The sequence below is a fragment of the Pyrus communis genome, chromosome 3 (assembly GCF_041283825.1).
Source record: "Pyrus communis isolate YQ-2024b chromosome 3, ASM4128382v1, whole genome shotgun sequence".
NCBI lineage: Eukaryota > Viridiplantae > Streptophyta > Magnoliopsida > Rosales > Rosaceae > Pyrus > Pyrus communis.
The window spans coordinates 20,671,066-20,683,186 of NC_142567.1; the positions used below are offsets into that span (position 1 = coordinate 20,671,066).

At 37.0% G+C, this 12,121-nt stretch overlaps 1 long non-coding RNA gene across 1 annotated transcript; it reads right to left on the reverse strand.

The window, feature by feature from the left end:
* Positions 1–6,307: 6,307 nt before the first annotated feature.
* LOC148698120 (uncharacterized) lies at positions 6,308–7,561 on the reverse strand. The gene is made up of 3 exons (XR_015960849.1): positions 7,207–7,561; positions 6,591–6,805; positions 6,308–6,457 (listed from the first exon to the last, which is right to left on the reverse strand). It is a non-coding gene; the product is annotated as an uncharacterized LOC148698120 (long non-coding RNA).
* Positions 7,562–12,121: the final 4,560 nt, after the last annotated feature.

Below are 12,121 nucleotides of genomic sequence, written 5' to 3' on the forward strand. Positions count from 1 at the left end.
GATAAGTTCATTAACCAACTAAAATAAAAATAGAAGCAATCAAACAAGTCGCTTAGGTCATTTTTAATTGAAATGGTTAAAGGTTTAAAAGGTAAAAAATTGTATGATTCGTTTAAAAATCCATCTCCAATAGAGAGGATTATAATTATGTGGAGTCTATCAGGCCATTATTCAGCCAAGGAAGCATCTGCCTAGCCAAATGTAGCCTCCCTTAGCCATTTTTTTTGTCCAGGTCCTCAATTGCAATAATTGATTCAAATTCAATAATTAGATTTGAAAACATTCGATGGTAGTTTAATTAAATTAATTAATAAATTTATAGTATAAACTTAAAAGTAATAAATTATTGAGAGAGTTATGTTTAGCATTTTCGGCTGGAGATGACATATGATTATGGCCTGACACTGTTCGTTTAAAAATAATTTTGCAGGGCTATAATTCTGGACGGGACTATGTTTAACTCTTTCGGTTGGAAATGGCCTTAAAGAGTAGGGAAAGTTACCTCCATGGGCAAATAAATAGATTTGGAAACACTTCCAGATTGAATGGCAGGCATTGCCACATTGTTAGCACAATATTGTACCTTTCACGATAATATTGAACTACTGTCTCACTACTTCCGTCTTCTAAATCCTATATATAAGTTGTACAGGTCACTATAGGTGACTCCGACTTATATGCTAGCCATGATTAATGAGATATGGATAAGTCGTACATGTCATTTTAGATGACTCTGACTGATATATCATTTTGTATTGATTAAGTTCACTTGGCCTACTTATTAATGTATGGTGGAGTTGATGGCAAACCGTGGTTTTGGTCATTTCTGAGTATGGTTTGGATATATGTATATATGTTGTACTGTCCTATAGAAAACGATAAGGGAATTACAGTGAGGGGTTATTACTGTTAGAAAGGTAATAGTTTTGGGAAGCTTGGTTTTACTGCTTACTCACACTTTCTGTTTTGTACCCCTTCAGGTTTTAACTGCTGAGTTCGTATCGACGAGGATATATAGCTAATCTTAGTATTGGTGGCTACTTTAAAGGGTATGATTCTTACCCACACTACTGTACCTTACTTATGCTCTGACATCGCGTGTGAAATGGGTTCACTCCCACTCGTAACGCACTCTGGTATTTAGACACTTTTAGATTCAAATTTATTCACTTTTTATACACTATCACACTTTATGGCTTCGTCACCTTCCAGGTGTCGGTCAACACAGTTCGATTTGGGGTCCTAGTGGACATTCCGGGTCGGGGTGTGTCAACGAGGACCAGAGATACTTACGTTGAAATGTTATTGACGGCAACAGAAATTTGAGAGTTTCTTTTCCCTTTGGTTTTGGGGACACTGTTTAATTATTTAAGAATGTAGTTTAATTGAAAATTTCAAGCACCGCATGTATGTTTTTCATTCGTTTAACCACCAGATGTCATCTGTCCCGCCACCCTGAAAATTTTGTTCATTTTTCATTATAACAGAAACACAAGTAGTACATTACGTGTTTTAATATACGTGGTGAAAAATTTTATTTTTTAAGTTATTAACTTTTTAGCACACATATCTCACCATTTATATAGTGACACGTAGTGTATCATTCCGTATACCGATCACATTGAAAAATCTCTCCAAATACATCATCCTTTTGTTAATCAAAATGCTAGGTGGAGCAACCTAAATGGGCAACAATTAAAATAAAAAAAATAAAAATAAAAAAAGGAAAAGAATGTATGTTACTGACTTTGTCATGTGAGATTAGACCTAGCAATTTCATGAACCACCCATTAACGTGACATGAAAAAAAAAAGTTTTGGGTCGACACGTTAACTAATCGGATCATTATTGGGTCACTCATCAATAGTCTACATGCGGGTAACCCGTTTGAACCCAATAAGAAAAAGGTTAGTTTGGTAATTTTTCAACCCTTCAACAGTAAACGGTCACAGGTGTCAACTTTGACTGCTCATTATGATTTTTTTAATATAATTTGATTTTTCCTAAAAATACCAAAGCACATAAAAAATTTATGATAATTAATTTACAAGTGTAAAAAATGTGAAAAAATATGTAAACACATGATTGCATCCTCTATACTTTGATGATGGGTACATCGCCGTTTGCATTTTTAAAACCCTCCAAACCCTCGTGAACGATGTTTCTAAGGGGAGTTCAAAATAAATAAAAAATCATAATAATTAATGTACAAACATGAAAAAATATACAAACGCTAGTGATTGCACCCTCTATGCTTGGACAGTGGTTACATTGTCATTTGGACTTAAACCCTTCAAACCAATAGTTTTTTTGTTTTAGTGCAAAATTAATAAAAATTCATAATAATCAATGTATAAGATTGAAAATGTGAACAAAAATATACAAACGCACGTAATGATAAGATCTACAACTTTTGTGAAGCGGTTAACTCCGAAATTCAACATCATAATCCATAAGCCCTACAACTTTAATATTTCATTTTTTTCATATTTTCATTTTTGAAAAGATGATCTTTTAGTTGATGCAGAAAGATAAACAATTTGGATCATTGATATCATGTTATGATATTTAGGGTTTACTGAAATATGAATCGATGTTATTTCGTAAAAATCTGAACGTGATATCAACGATCCGAACTATTCATCTTTCTGCATATGCTAAAACTTTTATATAAAAAAAAATCTAAAGAAACGAAATCTTGTGAGAAGAATAATGAGTAAATGTAAACGATAATTGACGATTAATTTAAATTTTGTGGTTATGGATATGGTGTCGAATTTCAGAGTTGACCCCTTCACGAAAGTTGTAGAGTTTGTCATTACAAACATTTGTAATTTTTTTAAGGGTGTTAAAAATTCAAATGATGATTTAACTAGCATCCAAGCATAAAAGATGCAATCACGAGCGTTTGTATATTTTATTTTATTTTTCACATTTTTCACATTTATACATTAATTATTATGAATTTTAAAAATTTCTTTGGTATTATGTAAGAAAAATCAAATTAGACTAAAAAAATAAATAATTTAGAAGTGTGAAAATTGTGAAATAATTTGCAAAACCTAGTGATCCCATCCTTTCTGCCTTGATGATGGTTACATTGCCGTTTGAATTTTTAAAACCCTCCAAACCCTTGTGACAATGTTTTTAGGTGGAGTTGAATGTGAAATAATTTATAATAATTAATTTATAAGTGCAAAAAAAACATGGAAAAATATGTCAAATGCTCATGGTCACATCCGTTACACTTTGATGATAGTTACATCATCATTTAGATTTTTTGGGTTTAGGGCTTTAGGGGGTGTTTGCCCTCAATAAAGTTCACTGGATTGGACTAAGGGCTAGTCCAATCCCATGTTTGTTCCTCGCATGGACTAGATTTAATGAGTAACTCTTACTCGCCTCAACTAAATCAGGGGCTTGCTAGTCTTAGCGAGACCCCCTGAAAACCATGGGACTAGCTAAGAACGTCCCATCTCGTCATCTTCCTGCTTGACGACCACTCACGATGAACTCTTCGTCATCTCCGACCATTCACGTTGTTAGATCGATTGTTAACTTTCTGATTCGACTCTCTTTTAGATCCGTTTCGTAACCAATTTTCACATAATATACCGAATTGAAGTTGGGAGTGGGGATTATGATTCTACCTAAATTGAGGCCAAAGTGGTCGGAGGTGGCCAAAAAATGGCCTAGAAGTCTCGACTTGTTTAGGTTTCTTCAAATCCATGACAAATTTAAGTATGCAAAGCACAGATCTAGTCCAAAAATGGTGAGAAGTTTTTTTGTGGTGCTAACCTCATCCAGGAACTCGTCAAGAAAAATGGAGCCATAAGGGTTTCGTTCAAATAGCATAAAGCTAAAGAGAGAGGGAGGAGAGAGAGATAAAGACTGGAATCGATAGGTCCAATCTGAGCAGGAAGAGAGTGCGATGAAAAAGAGAGAGAAAGAGGGAAAGTGGGACAAAGAAGGGAGGAAAAGAGGAAGAAAAGATAGAATAGTAATAAAATATTAATAATTATAGATTAAATGATATAAAATTAGAGTTTATCCTGCTTACTCTGACACTGCACCAAACACTTCACTAAGTCGGTCCATTTTAGTTTATTCTAAGCCAGTCTAGCTTAAACCCTAAAGCTACTCCAATCTGAAATAGTCATGTGCAACAAATGCAACCTTAGAGCAAGTCCACCCCTAAAAAAATGCTCCAGCACCCAACCTATTTAATCCACTCAGTGAACAGTGATAGACCCAATGAACAGTAATAGGTCAAATGCATATTCACCCTTAACAAAAAATAGCCTAGTCAATTTTATTAAAATATTATTATTTTTTATTATAAAATAATAATTTTATTTTTAATTTCTGACTTTATAAAAAATATTATTAATTTTTTATATTTTTATAAAATATTATTATAAATTACACCCACACACACCTATACATACAATAACACCACTGTCGTCGTCCCAAATCCACTCCCCATTTTTCTGAAACCTCGCCCTCTCTCTAACCTCCAAGCCCTTCCTCTCTACTTTCTCAGTAACTCCCGCCTTACGTCGCCGGGCTTCTCCGTGGTTGGTCATGGTGTTGTCTGCTGCGAACCTCGACGCCAAGCCTACCGTCCTCGTCTCAGAGAAACTCAAAGAACCCGGAATCAACCTCAGCCCCGAGGAGCTCTGCACCAAGATCTCGCTTTGTGACGCATTGATCGTGTGTAGCAGTACCAAGGTCACCCGCAAGGTTTTCGAGTCCTCCAGCGGGAAGTTGAAGGTTGTGGGAAGAGCTGGCGTTGGCATCGACAATATGGATGGCCCCATTGACGTCAGATGGCCCGGCTGTTGGGTATGTTGATTCTGGCTTGGTCTCTTGCCTGGCTTAGGCTGGGTGGAGTGATTTGGCTAGGGGCCGGCCTGTTTTAGGTGTTGGGTGCCGGGCAATCCACTCTCAGTGGACCTGCTATCAAGGAGTATGTAAATACTAATTTAGTGACAACACAGTATGTAAATACTAATTTAATATGATGTTTTTCATTTAATTATTTATTGAAGTAAAATATTTTTTTTTTAACAGTTAACAAGTCGGGTCATATTACCCATTAATTTTGCCGAGTTGAGTTTGGGTCTGGTCACAGTACTCGTGTATTTTGACTAATTTGACACAACGCAATCCATTAAGATATTGGGTATGTCACGAAAATGACACGAACACGGCAAACACGACGCGTTCACCATGCATACGTGGGAGATAGAGACAGAAACTCATTTTGCCCCTTTCTTCTGTATTGGAACCAAGAACAGCAGAGAGCAGCTCTGCATTCTCTTCTCCTGAAGTTCGAAAACAAAAAAAATCAAAAGTACAAATTTTAAGGGAGTTTTAACGAAAATCAAAAGTATAAATTTTAAGGGAGTTTTAACGAAACACTCCCGGTACTATTCACTTTTAAGAAAAAAAAACATATTTTTACCTTTTCTAGTACTATTCAATACACCTTTATTTGTCATTTTTCATTAAAACTAAAAAAATTTTGGACTTTTCGTTAGTTTTCCTTAAATTTAATCCACTGATTTCGCTGAGTTTTGAAAAGTATAATTCTTTTTTTTTTTAACAAACGATATTATCTACACTAGAAGAGATGGGGTGGACTTAGCTTGACAATGAGCTAGCAATAAAGTGGTTCATCGTCTTTAGCGAGAATCGAACCTAAGATCTCTTACTTACAAATAAAGATGAATACCAATATATTGTAATACTAAGCGGTTGAAAAGTATAATCTTAAACCACTGAATTTACCACCATATCAGTTCGTCAGTATCAATACGAAATTCAGAAGCTCTTTCAGCGTATTCGGCAACTATGGTCACAACACTCATGTTACGTAACTTCAGATGACTATTAGAACATGGAAATTTTGGTCAATGCATTACCTATATTGAGCGAAAGCCCAGACTGAGTCAGCCTTAGACTCTGATAAAAGCCTCTCCAGCATTCCAGACCCTCAACAAAATCACCCGTCTGCCCAAGCTCTCTGGCGAAAAAAGACCTCCCAACAACAGTGTACCTCTGATTGAAATTACAACAGAGTACTGGTTTGGTACTGAGGTGCTTTTATAAAAAATGGGTATAAAAAAAAATTGAGCTAAAAAAGATGTTTGGTAAACACTTAAAAACAGCTTATTTTCACAGTTTTGGTGAAAAAAAAAAAAAACTGAAAATGTGAAGTAACAAAAATGAGCTATTCTCACAGTACAGCAGAAACAACAGAGAAAATAAATCTTATGCCCTTATGCCAAATAAAGACTTTTACTTTTCTGAAGTAGTGGCCCTAAGAACAACATTCAGAACTGGAAATACGTCTTGAGGCGACGTATGTTGTTGGCTTCGTAGGAACTGTTGCAGCTGATGCAGGTCGGGTTTGCTAGCCAATTTGAGAGTGACCTTGAACTCTTGGTCCCTCCTGTAAGCCATTCAAATACAAGGAAGAAAACATTAAAAAACTGCAACAACAAAGTCTTATCGAAAAAAACACTGCAACAAATAGAAAATGAAAAAAATAAAAGGACATTAATTAAACAGGACAAAAAACATACAAAAATGAACCAGCAGCACCAGAACCCTGTCCCTCGGCCAACTTGACCACAAACTCCTCCGAGGCAAATGGTAAGGGCCCTGCTATATAAATACTTTTCATGCCATCATAAGCTGGGATTCTCTTGCCCAGGTGGGACTCCCTGTAAAGTTTTACGAGCTGCTTAATGACATCTTTGTTGGTCTTTTTCGATGCAACTCCTGGGGTAATCGACAGCTACATCAACCAAATGAAATCGTAAGTCACCCCACAACCAACCACATAACCTATTCATCACTCATAGATCATCTTTGCAACAAAAAAAAAACAAATCTAAAACTACTACGAGATCCAAAACACAATGGTCCGAAGCATCTGAACAGATCAACTCAGAAATATTTTATTTTTAAATAGTGTAAAATAAAATGTAAAAGAAATTTTGGAGTCACAGATGTTGGCGCCAAATGATTTTTTGGTCCCAAAACGACATTCCGAGGGAAGTTTTCAAAAACCAAAGAAAAGGAAACCGTAAAAGAAAATCCAAAAATAAACTGTAAAATGCAGAAGAACATATGAACACAGAAAAATAAGAACGAAAAGGGAAAACTGCAAAATGAAAAAAAAGGAAGGAGGCTTACATCGTAGCGATGGAGATCTCTCGCCCTAACCTCCACTAGGAAGTGGTTGGCCCTGACTTGGACCTTCTCGCCAACCTTCCCGTACCCAGGCCTAGCCGGATACCTGACGGCCTTCGACGACAACAGTGGTGCATGGAGCGGTCGGCGTCAGTTTCTGCTCCATATCACAGATGAGAAGAGCCTCAGTGGGCAGAGGCGCCGAGCTGGAAGACGACTGAGCTGGCGCCGGTCCGCGAGAAACCGGTGTTTGAGCCATCGCGTCTCTGCGCTCCGGGGTTTTAGAGTGAAAGTGAGGTTTTCAGAGAGAAGGAGAGGAGGAGTGCTTAAGTGTGTGAGGAGAGCGCAGAGTGAGAATAGGTGGGTAAAGGGAAGAGCAATTTGCTTAGACTTGCTGGTGAAGAATTCGGGGGGTTGAAAAGAAAGCGAAAGGAAAAGGAAAGGGGAAAGGGCAAAAAAAAAAAAAAAGCAAAAGGAAAAGGAAAGAGACTGAAATGAGAGCGTCTGTTAATTGACTTTTTGCCCTCTCGTTCTTTTCCAGACCCCCGTGAAATTAGGGGAATTAATATGGGATCGTGCTCGGTGGGGGAAGAGTGATTAAGCGGTTAAGTGGTAGTTACAAATAATTGTAGGGGTGTAAAGGGAATTTGGTTTGGGCAAAGGTTTCTTTGGGAGAAGAGACTTGTTGCTACGCATAGGCATTGACAACCCAAACTATTAAACGTTATAACCATGAATAACTGTTTGAATGGAATGGAATTGGAGATGAAATTAGAGTATATTTTGGATACGGGGAGAAACCGAAAATATTATTCGGCCACATGACGGTTTGACCAAACACGCAAAACATACCTTACTGTTTTAATTTGACCTCACCATTTTGTATTTCGGGTGTCTGGGCTGAAGACATGAAACCATCTATTGAAATCATCACAGGCCGAGTGGATTTTATAACTAGAATGGCAAAATTGCTTTTATTGATGGAAGAAACTCATTATTTAACCTAGATTGAGGTTGACTCGAGAGATGGAGACATAAGGGTGCGATAAAGTCCTCGGTGGGTGAGTCTCCGACATTGAGTCGACCCCGCCTCGAGCAACCATAGAAGGGATATTGGGCTAAACAGACTCAATGAACAGTTGCACAACCATTGAGACACAATTACCTTTCATAAAGAGTCTTGCTTGCCTAGGCATGCACCATTGAGACACAATTGCTAGTTCAATTTCACATATTCGTTCACCCCTACAAGAAATAAAAATCACATATTTAAGCTTTATATAATGGAAAGAAGAACAAGAAAGGATTGTTTGTTGCTGGTTTTCCTTCTTTGAATATTATTAAACACCCTCTCCATTTTTCCATGATGAGCACATTCCAAATCTCCCCTTGATTAGTTCATCTCTATTGTAATTACTGTGTGCAACTATCTGCATAGATACAGAAACATGACCATAAGAAACAAGTTTAAAACAAATTAAACCTGATATGTACTCCTCTCTCTGTCTCCGGGACGTTGACAAGTAGCTCGTAGTAGGGCTGTTACTTGTCTTTCGTTAAGCTTCTTGGAGTATCTCTGGTCAGAAACAATTGGTACAAAGCTGCCAGAAAGGTAAATAGGTAAATTATTTCATAGAGACCAGTACCGAACCCGAAAGATAAAACTGGAAAACAAGCCGCTTAAAGAGTCGAGAAAGGTACCTCCAAGGGCAAATAAACAGGTTTGGAAACACTTCCAGATTGAATGGCAGGCATTGCCCCATCACAATATTGTACCTTTCACGATAATATTGAACTACTCTCTTACTACTTCCGTCTTCCAGAGTAAACCTAAAATGCAAAGTTCAATAATAATATTGATTCAACGATGACACATATTTACATATACTAACTATCAATCACTTGAGTTGATTCAGCGGTTCCGCGGACACACCGGTCATTTTATAAGGCCTTTTTCACCTTTGAGTAACAGAATGTCACAAGATTTGCTAACACAAAATGTTTAAGAAACTGACTGTGGACGTACAGTATAAACTCGATAAGAAACTGATTGACAGATCTCTTACGTTAAAGTATTTTCACAAATTCCGTTGCCAGGGTGGATTCATAGAAAGATGTGGCAGACACATTTGAAAATTTTGAATGGAAAAAACAAAAACGCAAGGCCTTCTTGTTACTTGGCTTTGCATGATTTTCAAAACAAGGAAAATTGGGCTAACACTGTACCTGTTGGAGCGGAAAATTCGGTTCTCTAATCCTTCAACAAGTAAATCTTGTAACCATGCATGTTGAGAAGCCCACTACACCATTTCGCTTGTCATCAATGAGAGCGGGGGACCTGCCCAAAAATTCTCTAACGCTCAAGTCAATATTTGTTCAGGATGATTACAAAATACAAAACAATCTCCTAAGTCCTACCTCTCTCTTTTTTCTCCCCCAGTTCTGACATGATTCTAGGCCTTTTATAGGCATAAAAAACTTGGGCTCCATGTCCCATTATCTCACTACATGTTCCTTTGTTAGTAGTGGCTGATTCATGTAGCTTTATTTTAGCCCGATTCCCTTATTTTTATGATGCATGGAAAATGGCGAATTACTTAACCCTTAATTTTTGCACCCACAATACCTATATTGAGGTAAATCCCATACTGGGTTGGCCTAAGACTCTGGTGCAAAATCCCAAACTGGGTTGGCCTACGACTCTGGTGCATAAACAAGTGTAACTGTGGTACAAAATACAACATTTAACATATAATTAGTATGGAAACAAGAAACAGAAGAATGAAAGAAACCATATCATACGCCGGTTCTACAAAAAGATGCGTTACTTTTCAGATGGTGAGGCTCTAAGAGCAACATCGCTTGTATAGCCTGGAGGCGACTCGTGTTGCTTCCTGCGCAAGAAATGTAGTAGTTGGTAAAGGTCGATCCGGTTCGTTCCCCGGTTGGAGAGTCACCTTAAAGTCCTTATCCAATCTGTAAGTCATTCGATCATACCAAAAACAAATGATATTCAGAAAACTGCAATAACCATCGAAACATGTAGAGATGAAAACAAGACACAGAAGCACTGAACTCTCGTAGGAAAATACCTTTTCGAGAGAAGAAGACCCACCACGATCATCTTTCTCAGGTAACTTAACCACAAACCCTTTGGATTCAAATGGCAATGGACCTGCTGTGTGAATGCTTTTCATACCATCATAAGCAGGGTTCTTTGACCTAGGTGTGACTTGTACAAAACAAGAAGCTACTTAACCACCTGCACAGTCCGACAGATGTGGAGTTTGGACGCAAAAGGCCTCAATATTTTTTGGAGAGTTTTAACAAAACATTGTCAGTACTATTCACTTTTAACGAAAAACCACATTTTTACCTTTCCTGGTATATTCACTTACACATTTATTTGTTATTTTTCATTAAAACTAAAGTTTTTTTGAACTTTTTGTTAGTTTTCCTTATTTTTTGGCCTAGGGTTAGAATATTTAAACTTTTTGTCTCTGCCCGATGTGGGATATTTGGACATCCCCCGACAAATGTGGAGTTTGGACACAAAAGGCCTGAATATTTTTGGACTAGGGTTGGGATATTCAAACTTTTCTTTTTCTCTACCCGATGTGGGATGTTTGGACATGCCCCCTTAAGTGGGACCCAATTAGTAGATCACACAAGGGAGATCCACATATCGGCAATCATGTGGAGCTAAGAGGACTTACCCAACACAGGGACCAAGGGACCCACCATCATCAAGATGGGCCAAGGAGATCCACCCATCACATGGGTGTACGGCCTACTCCCTGGCTCTAATACCATTTGAGCAAAGGCCCACTTCCAACAACACCGATATTGTATCCAACTTGTTAATTTTCATCTCACAGTCCAGCAAACATGCAGTTTTATTACAAAATGTCTCAATATTAGTTAGAGTGGAGTTAGGATATTTAAACTCTTCATTTTCTCCGTCTGTGCCCGATGTGGGATATTTTAACACAAACTTGATCCATATTCGAATCCATTTGTGATATGGTTTTCATATTCTAATCATCAAATCTAAACGGTCGCTCCATATCATTAAGCATCGCATCCAAATCACATATCGTTATTGGATCTAAATTACGAATTAAAATTTTTTAAATATCATCAATAACTTCATTCATTTTTTTTATTATATATATATATATATATATATATCTATTTACTAGCAATTTTACACATGCTATTGATGTGATTATTAAATTTTCAAAATTAAATTTATAAAGAAAGAAAATATCTTTATAATATCTTTGGCGAATGTTTTTGAATAATTGTTTTCTCACAAATTGTTTATTTTATCTAGGTGAACACGTGGAAGATAAATGGAGGCAACTGCTATGGTTACCTGGGTGAGAGTAGGTGTGTTTGCGTGTTGTTTATACAGAAATGGAAACAAATCAAAGACCGTGCAAAAGGAAGGAAGGGGTTTTGGGCTGGAAGCGAGGGGAAAGTCAATACAAGAAATTGACGTCTGAATTCTCATATTAAATGACGATTTTGCCCTCCATCATTATTCACAGGACCGCCGCGTGATTGGGCAACTGATTTTTGGGATTTAGTGCTTTCGAACAAAAAACAAAGAATTTCGGAATTGTGCACTTCAGAAAATAATGGGAAGGGCACAGATGACTTTTTCCTTTTTGTCTAGGAGTTTTAATTTAATTAAAGGACCTAATAATTTGATTCTGTTGGGATTTGGGTTTTCGGATTGGATTATGTCACGGTTGATTTTATTAAATTAGGCAGTTAATAATAAAAGCTGTGTAATTAATTGTCACTTGATATACTAATTAGTATTACGATCTAGTAATATTTTTTTTTCTTTGTAAGTGAAGCCTTATGTTCGATTATCGTTAAAAGCGAATTTGAACTACATTATTGCTAA